General features: G+C 43.8%; 1 long non-coding RNA gene across 2 annotated transcripts in view; it reads right to left on the bottom strand.

The window, feature by feature from the left end:
• LOC106726195 overlaps window positions 1-11,649 on the bottom strand; it is an 18,481-nt gene extending 6,832 nt beyond the window's left edge. Inside the window, exon 1 of one of the 2 annotated variants that reach the window (XR_001362213.1) lies at window positions 11,001-11,649. This is a non-coding gene — a long non-coding RNA (uncharacterized LOC106726195). Of the gene's footprint in view, window positions 1-3,531; window positions 3,543-11,000 lie in introns of those variants that run through there. The other variant, XR_001362214.1, reaches the window with a different exon arrangement.
• Between the last annotated feature and the right edge of the window lie 1,734 nt (window positions 11,650-13,383).

Below are 13,383 nucleotides of genomic sequence, written 5' to 3' on the forward strand. Positions count from 1 at the left end.
GGGGGGTAAAAAAGGGAACCATTCTTGGGTGGACATCAGGGAGGGCCCTCCTGAGGAAGGACAGGTAAGCTGAGACCTGAAAGAGGAAGTGGAAGAATGCTTAGCTGGGGGGCACAGCAGGGACCAAGTTCCCGAGATGGAAACAGCGCAGTGCATCGGAAGCAGGGAAGAGACCAAGCAGCCAGGCTGCCCTGGAGGGAGTAAGGAGAGCCTAGCCAGCTGGCCTGTGAGCTGGGTCCTCCATCCTCCCAGAGACAAGACAGTCCCAGCCAACAAGCCCCCCAGTCCCAGAATGAGGGGCTTCACCTGCCTCCTCCTGCCTTCCAAGCCAGAGGCAGTGGCCCAGGGGACTTGGGCCACAGAGGTCTTGAAGGACCCACCCCCAACCTCTTGGGGGCCCCAGCTAGTCACGCAGGGGTCCTCTCACTGGACCCCCTTCTTAGGTGGACAAATGGAAATCACTGCACTAACTGGCGCCTGGCCTGGAATCCTGCCGCCAGCACAAGCCAGCCACGGACTTCTGCCCTGTGGAGCCTCGGTTTCCTCATCTGTAAAATGGGACAGCTCTGCCTTTCGAGTCGTCTTGATAAAGTGGTTAGCACAGGGTGTGGCACTCGGTAGGGGCCTAATCAGGGTTATTACATTAAATTACCACAATTAGAAGCAGCCAAGGGGCTGCACATTCCCGCAGCCTCAGCGGACTGAGCCCGGTGAGGGTGGCGGGGAACTTGTCTCCTTGCCTCCTTGCCAGTGGTTCCCCAGGCAACCAGGAACCAGGTCCGTGTTCCACAGATGCTGAATGAATGAATGAATCAATGAAAATAAATGAACTAAGGCGCAAGAGAATGACCAGCTCCCGCCCCACGCAAGGACATTCAGCTCAGGGGTCCTGCTTCTCCCGTGCCGGGGCCTGGGATTCCGCTGCTCCGCCTCCGGGCAACACTCGGATGTGCTGTGCGCCTCAGTTTCTCCCTCTGTAAGCCCGAGGTAAATAAGGGCAGCCTCCGAAGTTGGAGGGAATTTCCTGGCAGCCCTGGGTGCACAATCCTCTTGCGCCGAGGCCAAATGCAATCCCCACCCCCGTTCTGCCCCCAAGACATATTTTTAAAATATTATTTACAGTTGCTATCCAGTAAAGGATACATTTCAAATGTATCTTGATTAGACGATCATGCGCGTAACAAAAGTTCCTTTCCTTGAAAATGTCTGCAGGAGTTCAGAACACATAATAACCACTTTACGGTAACACTGATACTCTTTCCGTATTCCAGCTTTTGCCTGCTTCTTTTTTAAGAGACAAAGAGTATCCATCTCCTCAATTTCCCTAGCTTTCAGGCCACTTGACAATAGCAGAATGCAAATTACTCAATAACTACATATTTAAGTAACCACTGTATAATAGGAGGTTAGCAGAGGTGTCCTGGGAAAAAACCCCAACTCAATGACCCTGGGCAAGATGTGTATTCTCCCCATTCAGAGTCTCCCAGCCCTATCTGTCCCCACCTGCCAAGCCAACTTCCATCTCTTTGTCTGCCCCGGAACACCCACTCCCGGAATCTGTCGCTTGCAGAGCTACCAATCAGAATCGGTGCCTTGCTCAAAAATCCACAAGGACTTCTCTATCAGTTAAGATTTGCATTTGGCAGCTAGTAACAGAGCCCAGAAATAAGAGCGGCTTGAACAAGATAAAAGTTTAGTTTTCTTTTCTGTAAAGGAACTCTGGAGATAAGCGATGCAGAGCTGGTGTGGCATCGCCTATAGTTCCTGTATCTTTCTGCTCCACAATGCACCTTCTGTCCTCGGAACAAAGGATGCCTCCTCAGGTTGCATCCATCTTACCCACCTTCTAGGCAGCCAGAAAAAGACAGACAGGCAGATGTCAAACTTGTTAGCAAATGCCTTCAGGGCCTAACACGGGCCAGCATATTTCATGAGCACTCCTTAATAATTGCCAGATCCACTAATGAATTCATTCTGAAGTAGGGCAGTTTATCTTTTACAAAACTTTACTTAATCTTAACAGTATACTCAGGGCATCATATTAGAAACTAGGGTATAATTGGAAACTCTTGAAAGGACACCCTGTTTTAGAATCCTATATAATAAAACCCTAATATGCAAATCAACTGAACGAGGGAACAACCAGCAGAACGATCGGTCACTATGATGAACACTGACCACCAGGGGGTAGACGCTCAACACAGGAGCTGCCCCCTGGTGTTCAGTGCGCTCCCACAGGGGGAGCACCACTCAGCCAGAAGCCAGACTCACAGCTGGAGAGCGCAGCGGCAGTGGCGGGAACCTCTCCTGCCGCCTCCGCTGCAGGTGGACGGTAAGGAGCAAGGAGTCCCAGACTGCAAGAGCCCCAGACTGCGAGAGGGCTGTCTGACTGCCGGCTTAGGCCGGATCCCCGGGAAGATTGGGCCTAAGCTGGCAGGCGGACATCCCCCAAGGGGTCCCAGATTGTGAAAGGGCGCAGGCCAGCCTGAGGGATTCCACCCCCAACCCAGTGCACAAATTTCGTGCACCTGGCCTCTAATATCTATATAATCAGCTTGCCACAGTGCTTAAAATCCCCAGAGTTAAAGATTTATTCTTTGGGATTAAGAGTGTAAGAGGTACTGTATTTTTTGTAAAAGGCACTGTATTATGCTGGGGGAGCAGGGAGAGTTCAATATGTATAAGGCAACTTCTGACATATACAAATGTAAGGTGTGTGCTAAGCCAGCTCAGCCAAGGGTTCCGCAAGCCTGAGGTAGGGCGGTGAAGGATGAAGAAATGACAGACAAAGAGAATAAGCTGGGTCGTGGATCTTCCTGTGTCTGGCTGAGGCCACAGCTAGATCCAGAGGCAAGCTGAGCCTTTATTTTATAGCCAGAGGTAAACAAGGTAGTGGTCACCATAGTTACAGTGTTGTTGTGAGTTTCACTTGCTTTGGCAGCACTTGCTGCACCTCCCACAGCCCATTAGCTACCCAGGTAAGATCTAGGAAGGTCATAAGGTCAAGCCTAATTATGCTAAGAGGACTGTGCCCTCTAAGCTGGGACTTGTTTGTGGCTTTGCCAACAGGTCCGTCCGAGGCTTAACCTTATAGCCGCGCCGTACAAAAGTGTACACAAAAAATAACAGAATCAGCAGTATAGAAATGTCAAGATTAATAGGCAGTTCAGAAGATAGACGTCTATGGGCAACTTTTGGTAAATGTGTGAGTCAAGTGATTTATTAGTGCCCTAACAAGGCCCAAACAGAATCAGTAAGTTTAGGAGAGGGAGGAAAAGCTGCCTGGACTGGTCAGAGAAGCTCCTGGGGGCGCCCTAATGGGCCCCGGTTGCCTGTGTGCCGCAGTTTGGGGTGGAAGGCTTAGAAAAGGAGTGGCAGGCAACTGGAGAAGAGGAGCAGAAAGTATAAGGAAAACCATCTGTTGCACAATGCAGACCAAGGACAGCGTGGGTGTCATACAGGAAGTGTTACATCAAGAATCGGGGAGCTGCCCACTAGATGGATAGCCTTAGGCACCTGACCTCCCTGGACCTCCTCTTCCTTAAAGGAGAGGTTGGTGGTCCCTTAACAGCATTAAAATGATCATCCCTGGATACTAATTCCTCATGCGTTGGCCAGTCTGGAAGAGGCTGCTGAGAGGAGGAGAATGGATATTTAAGGTGTAAGAGGAGTGAGACACGGGAAGACAGGACGTGGGAGCCACTGTGTGGAAACAACCTGCCAAGCCAAAGCGGCCTCTTGCCTGCTCCGCCGCAGAGCACAGGAAGTGTTATTGTAGAAGCACATTTAGGACTTACTCTGGGGAGCCTGGGGAAGGCCTCTTCTCATGAGAAGGAGTTGCAGCATATTCCAGAGTAAAAACATAATAAAATAGTGAGCATACACATAACTATTATTTTTACACATATTAAATACTTTCCAGAGAAAGATGTTCTTAAGATTATGAAGTGAGAGGAAAAGCAAGAAACAAAATAAAGGTACGTAAAGTGCTTGGCCCACAGCCTAGCCCATAGTTTGGGGTGGAAGGTGGCAGGCAACTGGCCAATGATGGTTTGTTAACCATCACTGTTAACAAATGAAAGGTCTCAGGGAGACCTTCCCTTTCTCCCACTACATAGCCACCTTCACATTCTCACTTGTTGGGTCTCCCATTCACCCACTCTCCTTCACGTGTTGCCTCCTCATCCCCATGGCTGAACACATCCATCAGAAGACATTAATGGGATTCACAGCTCTCCTCAGGTATCTAACCCCAACCCTGGGCCCCGAGCCTGGGTATTTAGCTGAGGGTATGTTAGAGATAAAACAGGTAAGTTCCCCCCTTTTCACCTTCCATCAGCAGTATTCTCTTTTTTAAATTATTTTTTTATTGGTTAAGGTATTACATATGTGTCCTTATCCCCCCATTGGCCCCCCCCCCACCTCCACTCATGCCCTCATCCTCCTGGTGTCTGTGTCCATTGGTTAGGCTTATATGCATGCATACAAGTCCTTTGGTTGATCTCTCCCTCTTACCCCCACCGTCCCTGCCTTCCCTCTGAGGTTTGACAGACTGATCAATGCTTCTCTGTCTCTGGATCTGTTTTTGTTCATCCGTTTATGTTGTTCATTATATTCCACAAATGAGTGAGATCATGTGATATTTATCTTTGTCTGACTGGCTTATTTCGCTTAGCATGATGCACTCCAGGTCCATCCATGCTGTTGCAAATGGTAGGAGTACCTTCCTTTTTACAGCAGCATAGTATTCCATTGTGTAGATGTACCACAGTTTTAGCAGTACTCTCTTTAAGTGAAGATTTATTTTATTTGTTTTACTGGTGGAGAGGAGGAAGGGAGGTTAAGGGCTGAAGAAAGGAAACAGAGAAGATAAAATTCAGGAGTTATTTCAGGTCTGGGTTTGTCTCGGGGCTGATATTTAAAGCTATAATTTTTTAGTCCAGCAGGCATGGCTCAAAGGGTTGAGTGTCGACTTATAAACCAGGAGGTCACAGTTCGATTCCCTGTAAGGGCTGGGGTTCCAGGCTCTATCCCCAGTGAGGGGGTGTGCAGGAGGCAGCCTGTCAATGATTCTCTCTCCTCATTGATGTTTCTATCTCTCTCTCCCTCTTCCTTCCTCTCTGAAATCGAAAATATTTTTAAAAAATAACGCTATAATTTTTTAGAAATATAAAAAACTAAGACTTTTCCTAAAGACAGAAACTACTGTGATTGGGGCTTGGAATCACAGGTCACTTGGATTAGATTCAAAGAACCTGAGTTAATAGCTGAGGAAATGAACAAACAGCAAGCCATGGGTGTTCTAACACCTACCTGTAAAAGCTTCAAAGAGGGCTTCTTGGTGGGTGACAGACCAACTCTAGGGCATTATACCAGTGTAGCCAGCAGAGGTCTCTCTTTTACTAATCTTCAATTAAAACAACACAAGCCCAGCCAGCATGGCTCAATGGTTGAGTGTTGACCTATGAACCAGGAGGTCATGGTTTGATTCCGTCAGGGCACATGCCTGAGTTGTGGGCTCCATCCCCGGTGTTTCTATCTCTCTCTCCCTCGCCCTTCCTCTCTGAACTCAATAAAGATATATATTTTAAAATAATTAAATAATTTTTTAAAAAAAGTCCCTGTGGGTTCATTTTTATTATCTCTCTTTCTGACATCTCTTTCCAAAACCAAGTAAATAGTTAATCCTTTGGCCAAAGTATTAATAAACAGTGAATTCCAGCTGCTCAGTAAAATGAAGATTAAAATGCTGAGCTATTTTTGAAGAAAATGATTCAGTATTCACCCCTAAGCTGTTCATATGCTTAGAAGATACACACCAATTGTATTGGCAAAGGACAAAACATGGGCGAGCTTCTAAATGACAAGCAATGGGCTCATTATGGCAATGAAAATAGATTGCAAGCTAAACAAGGGCAGGGTGGAGCAGAAGGGGTGAGAAGGGCTTGTTCCACCCACCAGTTCAGCAGACCGACACCCAGCCATGGTGCTTGCGTGGGCCCTCCTTCAAAACCTGAAATATATCACTTGTGACCAGTATCTGTTCTGATGGTCCCAGGACTTCACGTCCCCCTCACTTACTGAAAAACCATGTGCCCAGAGCTTTAAAACATTTTTATATTGTCTATGTGTGTGAAGAATAACGGTGCCAGCCTGCACTTTCGTTCCCGCATCTTATGGGAACGATCCCAATGCAGTACTAAGGGTTTTGACTAGAATAAGACACAATGAGGAAATAAGCAAGTTTAATGGAAACTGCTCAAGTCACTCTCTTCACTCATCCGATGGCTTCCCACTGCTCTTGAAGTCAAGTCCGAAATTCCTAACATGGCTTAAAGAGCCCATCGCCATCCGGACTTTCCCAGCACTCCATTCACAGCACCCGTGCCTGCTGCCCTTGGTTCATGGCATCCCAGCCATAAGCACCTTCTTTCACTTCCCCCAAGTCCTTCCCTGACTTGGGGCCTTGGACGGTGCTCTGCTTGGATCACTCTTCTTCCCCTCCTGCCTTCAGCTGCTTAACTCCTGCTCAGCCTCCATGTCTCATCTCAAAGGTTATTGCCTCAGGAGGGACTTGCGAGCCCCCATCACTAGATGAGGCCCCTGTTCCAAACCCTTATAGCATCCACTACGGAGCAACCGCTACAACACAGGGGACTTTCAGAAAGCCGCAGAAGGCACTGCGTGGGGGGTGGATTTTTAAAGACTTGTTTCTTTTGGATAAACATGGCTGGCCTGGGGAGAGCTTGGATTCCCGCCCGTGCCGGCGCCCTCCGCTGGACACCTTTGTAGGAGCACAGAGCAGAGGCTCTGAGGTCCCTTCATAGCACTGATCCTTCAGGACACGCACCTAAATCCCACTAAATAACTATGGCTGTGATTCCCTGTCCATCTCCTCCAACAGCCGGGAACTCCACGGGGTAGGGCTCCTGTCTGTCATGTTGAAGACAGCGAGCCTGGCCCGTAGCAGGGACTCCATGAGTCTTCATGCAACAATGAAGCAGTGTTTAGTCCCACTGAGCAACCATGAAGTTATACTTTCACATGCTTTTTTTTCTAGGGAGATCATAAAAGTTCACTCTTCAGCCTACACTATTGTACTGTCATCTTCCTCTGACTCCTGTGAGTACGCAATTTTCGGCCAAAAATCAGTAATCTAGCTTCCCCTGGAAAAAAACCTGATCCATAGGGATGGACTGCGTGATCTTGACTAGGAAACAAATCACAGGATTGGAAGCCAAAAGGAACCTATAAATCACCTTGCTTAACTTCCTCACTTTACAGGAAATCAAGGATTAGAATTTTCTCATTTGCAAAATGAAAGTGGATGCAGTGATCTCCCATCCTCCGTATTCTGAGCTTCTACAGTTCGCCCAGGCCCGGCCCACGGAGAGTGACAGCTCCAGACCGGCCTGCTAACTTGAAATTTAAAACGATCTCCTCAGCACTATGCCCTAAGTAACTAAACTACGGGCAGGGAGTTGAGCCGTTGAATTCCAGGCAGAATCCTGGTGTGCCAAATGCCAAAGATCAAGGAATGTGAGGTTTGGGATAATGTTACCACCAGGATCCCATGTGGCAAAAAGATGGAATAGGCTCAATTTTCCATGGCTTGTTAAGATAGCCCTGAGTTAATGGGATGATATTTATGCCCTTAATTTATGTGCCCTGGAAGCAAAACCATATACCAAAACACACAACACTCCTCATAATTCATGTAGGGATTTAATGATATCTGAAACTAAATAGACAGAAAAATTCAGTTTAGGAAGGAAAATTAATTATGGAAATGCCTTGTTCTGTGCTAATATCTGAGAAGAGAGACTACGAAGAGAAACTTGGTCTCCATTCAAGAATTTTAAGGGTAATTATTTTTAAATTTGAAATATCTTTATGGCTTTTCCCTGTTAAAATCCATTATTAAAATATACAACCAATACGTAAATAAAGAAAATGAAAGTCTCTTCATAATTCTACTCTCAGGAATCGAAGCACACACATGTGAATTTTAAATTTTTTAATTTTTTTTTTACAAAAAATGGGGTCATACCATAAATATTGTTCTATACCTGGTTTAATATTATGGACAACTTTTATATTAATATAAATAAAGCTACCTGGATGTTTTAATGGTTGCAACCACATAATCAATCCTTTAATCCTATATCTAAGGGGATGTTGTTCGGTTATTTATTTTGTTTCTTTTTAAAGTCTAATATGTAACTTCACAATGATCATGCTGGTAAATACATCTCTAGTCACATATCTGACCATTTCCCAAAAGTAAATTTGTAGAAAGGAACTACTGAATCCAAGTGTAAAACCACAGTACATAAAAGGCATTATGTATGTGTGGTTCTAACCTAACACCATTTACTCCATCATATACGCTGACGTTTCATATTAATCATATAATAAATTCTGCTTGAAGCTTTAAGAGAATAAAGAACTTGAAGGAAAAACCAGAATCAAGCGATGATTTCAGAGACTCCGATTATTAGCTAATATACAGGCATTAAACACAGGAATGGACGAGATGTGTCGAGAAAGGTCACTGTACTTGCTTTAAGAGGCTGATTCGGGGGATTTCTAAGGGAAAAGTAAGGTGATGCCGGTAAGCCAAAGATTACACGGTTTGAATGAGAGAGATTTTACCCTGAACTTGAAAGGTAGTCATGGCTTCCACACACGCAAACTCCTTGCTTCTCTGGTCAACGAAGCTGGGGAAAACTCAGCCTTGGATCGAAGGGAGGGAAGCAAAAGTTAAACTATCAAGGAAGGATAAATGCCACCTTTGCATCTGAGTGGCACTAACTGCAACTCTTTACTTAAATTTATGCATTCTCTATATAATTTATGTCCCAACAGTCTCAAACTATAAATGTTTTCACATTTTAGAAGCCTTTTGTATTTCCTTTTCTGAAAACCGTGTTCATAGCCTTTGCTTATTTTTCTATTGGTTTGTTTGCTTTTTCTCATGTATTTATAGACACTATCAGGGAAATTAGCCTTTTGATGTATGGATTGCAAACATTTTCCATTGTCTGTGTATGGGTGTGTTACTGATTAGGACCACAAACAAATCCATACCAGGTTCTCTCTAAGATAATTAGAGATGACCCTAAACTCAACAAATACCTTTTTCTTTTTAAGCTTTTCAAAATATTGTGGTGAAATATGACATACAATGTACCATTTTGACCATTTTTTGCAATACATTAATTCTGTTCATTAAATGCCACCAAAAAAATAATTTGTTCTTTTTAAGGGTAATAAGAGCAGTGTTTAAAAATGAGAAAACATATTTACAAGGTTAATATAGTGCTGGTTGTGGTTACTTGAGAATCCAAAATAAGAACTGGACATCTGTTAATTATATTGTTTATGAATACATAATGGCTATGTATTATACGTATACCAGGTACTACGCTAAGTACTGCACATACATCATCTTACTGAATAGTTTAATAACCCTATGGGAGAACTGTAAACAGCTCATTACAGAGCCACAGAAACAGAAACTTTAGAAGGTGGAGTAACTGGCAACAAGTTTCACAGGCGGTGCGTCAGGTAACTGGGACTCAAACCCAAGCAGACTCTTCCAGAGCCTGAAGTCAAACCACTGCACCAGTGTCTGTCTCCCAGAGGATGGGACCAGAATGCTGTGCAAAATTCACTTAGCTAGAACATGGGTGACCTTTAAAATATTTTAGCGGTTTTATTTACTTACTTACTATTGTAGTTAGTTACACATAACAACATAAAATTTACCACTTTAAATATTTTTAACTATACAGCTCAGCGGCACTAAGTATACTCACACAACCCCCATCTCACTTTTTTCACTCTACTATGGCAGGTTTTGTCATGCAAAACATTTTTATGTCATCGAATTATCAATATTACATTTTATGAATTTTATGCTTTGTGTCATACTTAAACCTTCCCCACTCTGAGATTATATATTTTTTAATCCTCTGAGGTTTCTTCTGGTATGTCCATGGCTTCGTTTTTTTAATTTTAAATTTTTTTGTTATTGTTGTTAATCCTCACTCGAGGATATTTTTTCCATTGATTTTTAGGGAGAGTGGAAGTGAGAGGGAAAGACAGAGAGAAACATCGATGTGAGAGAAACACATCAATTGGCTGCCTTCTGCACAAGCCCTGACCAGGGCCCCGGCCTGGGAGGAGGCTGCAACCAAAGTACATGCCCTTGACCAGAATCGTACCTGTGACCTTTAGTCCACAGGCTGATGCTCTATCCACTGAGCGAAACCGGCTAGGGCTTAATTTTAATCTTTTTACACTTCACTTAAATTCTTCAGGAATTTATGCTGGTATAAAGCGTGAAATAAAAATTTCACTTTATTTTTTTAGCTAGAGGCCCGATGCACAAAGATTCGTGCAAGAATGGGCCTTCCTTCCCCTGGCTGCCGGCACTGCCTTCACTCCAGCCAGGAGCCGCCCTTCCGCCTTCCCACACTGCCCAGAGGCCCAGAGCAGCTGGGGCTGTGTGGAATGCCCCTGTTGTCGCCCGCCCGGGCCACTCGTAGCCTACTTATGCAAATTAACCCACCATCTTTGTTGGGTTAATTTGCATACTCACTCCTGATTGGCTGGTGGGTGTCGCAAAGGTACGGTCAATTTGTATCTTTCTCTTTTATTAGTGTAGATGCCAATAGGGATTATGGTATATTTGTGGCTAAATTCATTTTAAATTCTTATGGGGAAGCAAGGCCAGCAAAAGAAGCCAGGAAATTTCTGAAAAGGGTCTAGTTAGGGTGTGGAGGATTAGTGCTACCAGAAATTAAAACATATTCTAAATTTATAGTAATTAAAATAATTTGGCTCTGAGTGCAGAAACTGAGAGAACAATGGAACAAAATTGGATGACTAGATCTTATCAGAATTTAGTGTAAAGGTATAAATTTAATTGAAAAGGTATTAATTTACTGCCATCTTTATGATGTTGAGTATTCCTATCCAAAAATATAACTCACCTTTTCATTTGTTCATGTCTTCTCTTACCGCCGTCCTGTCTGCTGAACCGTGGTAGTGAAAAGTTACTTGTGGAAGTTTTGTTTGGGGTCTACATTTTTTCCAGAGTCATTCCTAACATATTGGACTTCCCAATCTCTCTCTTTAAAAAATGTGGAAAGCTGTGATCAAATCTGATTTAATTAGACATATCTGTACCATATTTCCATGGTCTGGGCTCAAAGCCAATACTGTGTTAAAGATTAAATGGTAGGTCTTAGATGTTGGTAACATTCTTTTTAAAGGTTCCAATGGCTGAGTTTGGGCCTTGATTTAACTTCAGAAGTTAGGATGGCAGCTAGAAGTTACCACCTACTCAGTATTACCAGCCACCAAACTCAAAGATGGGGGCTTCATGTTACCATGGGTGTTGTTCTAGAACAGCAATGTCCAACAATATAATGCTAGTCACATCTGTAAATTAAAATTGTCTAGTAACCACCCTAAAAAATAGTAAAAACGAAGATGAAATTAAATTTAATATTTTTATTTAACCTAATAATTCAAAAGTTTGACCATTTTAACGTGTAATCGATATAGAAATTATTGCCCGGCTGGTGTGGCTCAATGATTGAGTGTCCACCTATGAACTAGGTGGTCAAGGTTCGGTTCCCAGTCTGGGCACATACCTGGGTTTCAGGCTTGATCCTCAGGGTGGGGACGTGTAGGTGGCAGGTGATTAATGATTCCTTCTCATTATTGATGTTTCTATCTCTCTCTCCCTCTCCCTTCCTCTCTGAAATCAGTATTTTTTTAAAAATTATTGAGATATTTAACATATTTTTCATACTAATTCTGGAAACCTGGTGTATATTTCACACTTTCAGCAATTCTCAGTTTGGACTAACTACATTCAAGTGCTCAATAGCCACATATGGTTTCTGGCTACCATATTGGACAATTCGACTCTAGAAAATGGTCATGAGCAAGGAAAATTGCTTAAGTTAATAGAAATCCAGAAATTCCAATGTTGGAAATATAGTATCTCAAGGGTCTGGAATAGACTTTAAAAATCACAAATCTAAACATTCATTTGATAGTCAAATCTTTTCTACAATGTCCCTAATCAAGGGCTCACTTAGACTAGTGCTTGACTCACACTTCCAGGGATGATGAATTCACTGAGGCTAGCCAGTCTATTTGGGGGCAATTTTAGCTCAAAAATTCCTTGCCAAGGGCACAAGCAGGTTGGCATATGGTGGTCTGAGCAGCTTCGTTGGGTTGGGCTTACCTTAAGGGGTTGGTTAATTGGGCTAGGAAGTATTGGGGGAATTAAGAACTACAAAATAGATGGGGTGGTTTGAATAGGAACTGTTAGACTAAAGGCTGGGCTGAAATTCTGGTTCAAATTGTCAACTACATTGTAACAAGAGTAACAGATAAAACTCCCTCCTCTCTCCCCCCCAAACAAAACAAAACAAAACAAAACAAAACACCCATATGCTTATATGCCAACTTCACTAATCTGGAGATAAACTGATTTGGAGAATAATTTAAATTGTGATAAACTTAAAAATTTTTCACCATAAAGTAAAACATAGTTGGTTTATAATTAACGAAGGATATATGTAGTAGACCTGTTTTACAAATAACATTATCCGAAATCTTAACGTACTTCATCAAAAGAATTAACTTTCAGGTCCAGTAGTCAAAGGCACTTTCAAAATCATTCCTTCTTTGGGTTTTGTTTCAGCCTTCTCCTTCCATAAAAATACTCTGGAAATGAGAGACAGACAACTTTTTTTAAAAAAAATTCAGTAAAAATGACACCGACTTCCAGACTTATGTGATCCCTGACTTGGTGGCTCCTGAAATAACACTTTTCCCCCTGTATTTGCATTTCTTCTATTTTTTTTTTTCTTCTTTCTTTTCCCCCTTGGTAGTGAGGTGATCTTTTCCGGGCCGCCTTCACCCTCCCGCCTTCCCTAATTCTACCTTTCCACGCAGGGGAAGGTGCATCCTCGCCTGGAGCTCCTGCCGGCGCCTCCCCAGTACCTCCGGCCCCGCGGCCGGCGAAACGCGCACCCTGGACATCCATTAACGTTTATACTACATCCCTGGCCCCGCCGAAGCGTCTCCCGGTTGGTGACGGCGGCCCCACGCACCCCACCCGTCTGTACGCTGTCAACCGCACTTTGGGGGAAATTTTTGGAACAGAAGCTCCACCTATCCTCTTCCTTCCCGCCTCCACAAAACCAGCTAAACACCTCACCTGGGGCCGCTGCAGCGGTTTTGGCACACGATCTGGAGAACTGTATTTTTCACAAGAAAACAAGCATCCCAGAAAAAAAAAAAATTCAAACTGCACTCAGCGGCCAATGGGGAAGAAGCGGGCGGGGGCGGAGG

This window comes from Myotis brandtii, unplaced genomic scaffold, assembly GCF_000412655.1.
Source record: "Myotis brandtii unplaced genomic scaffold, ASM41265v1 scaffold237, whole genome shotgun sequence".
Classification (NCBI taxonomy): domain Eukaryota; kingdom Metazoa; phylum Chordata; class Mammalia; order Chiroptera; family Vespertilionidae; genus Myotis; species Myotis brandtii.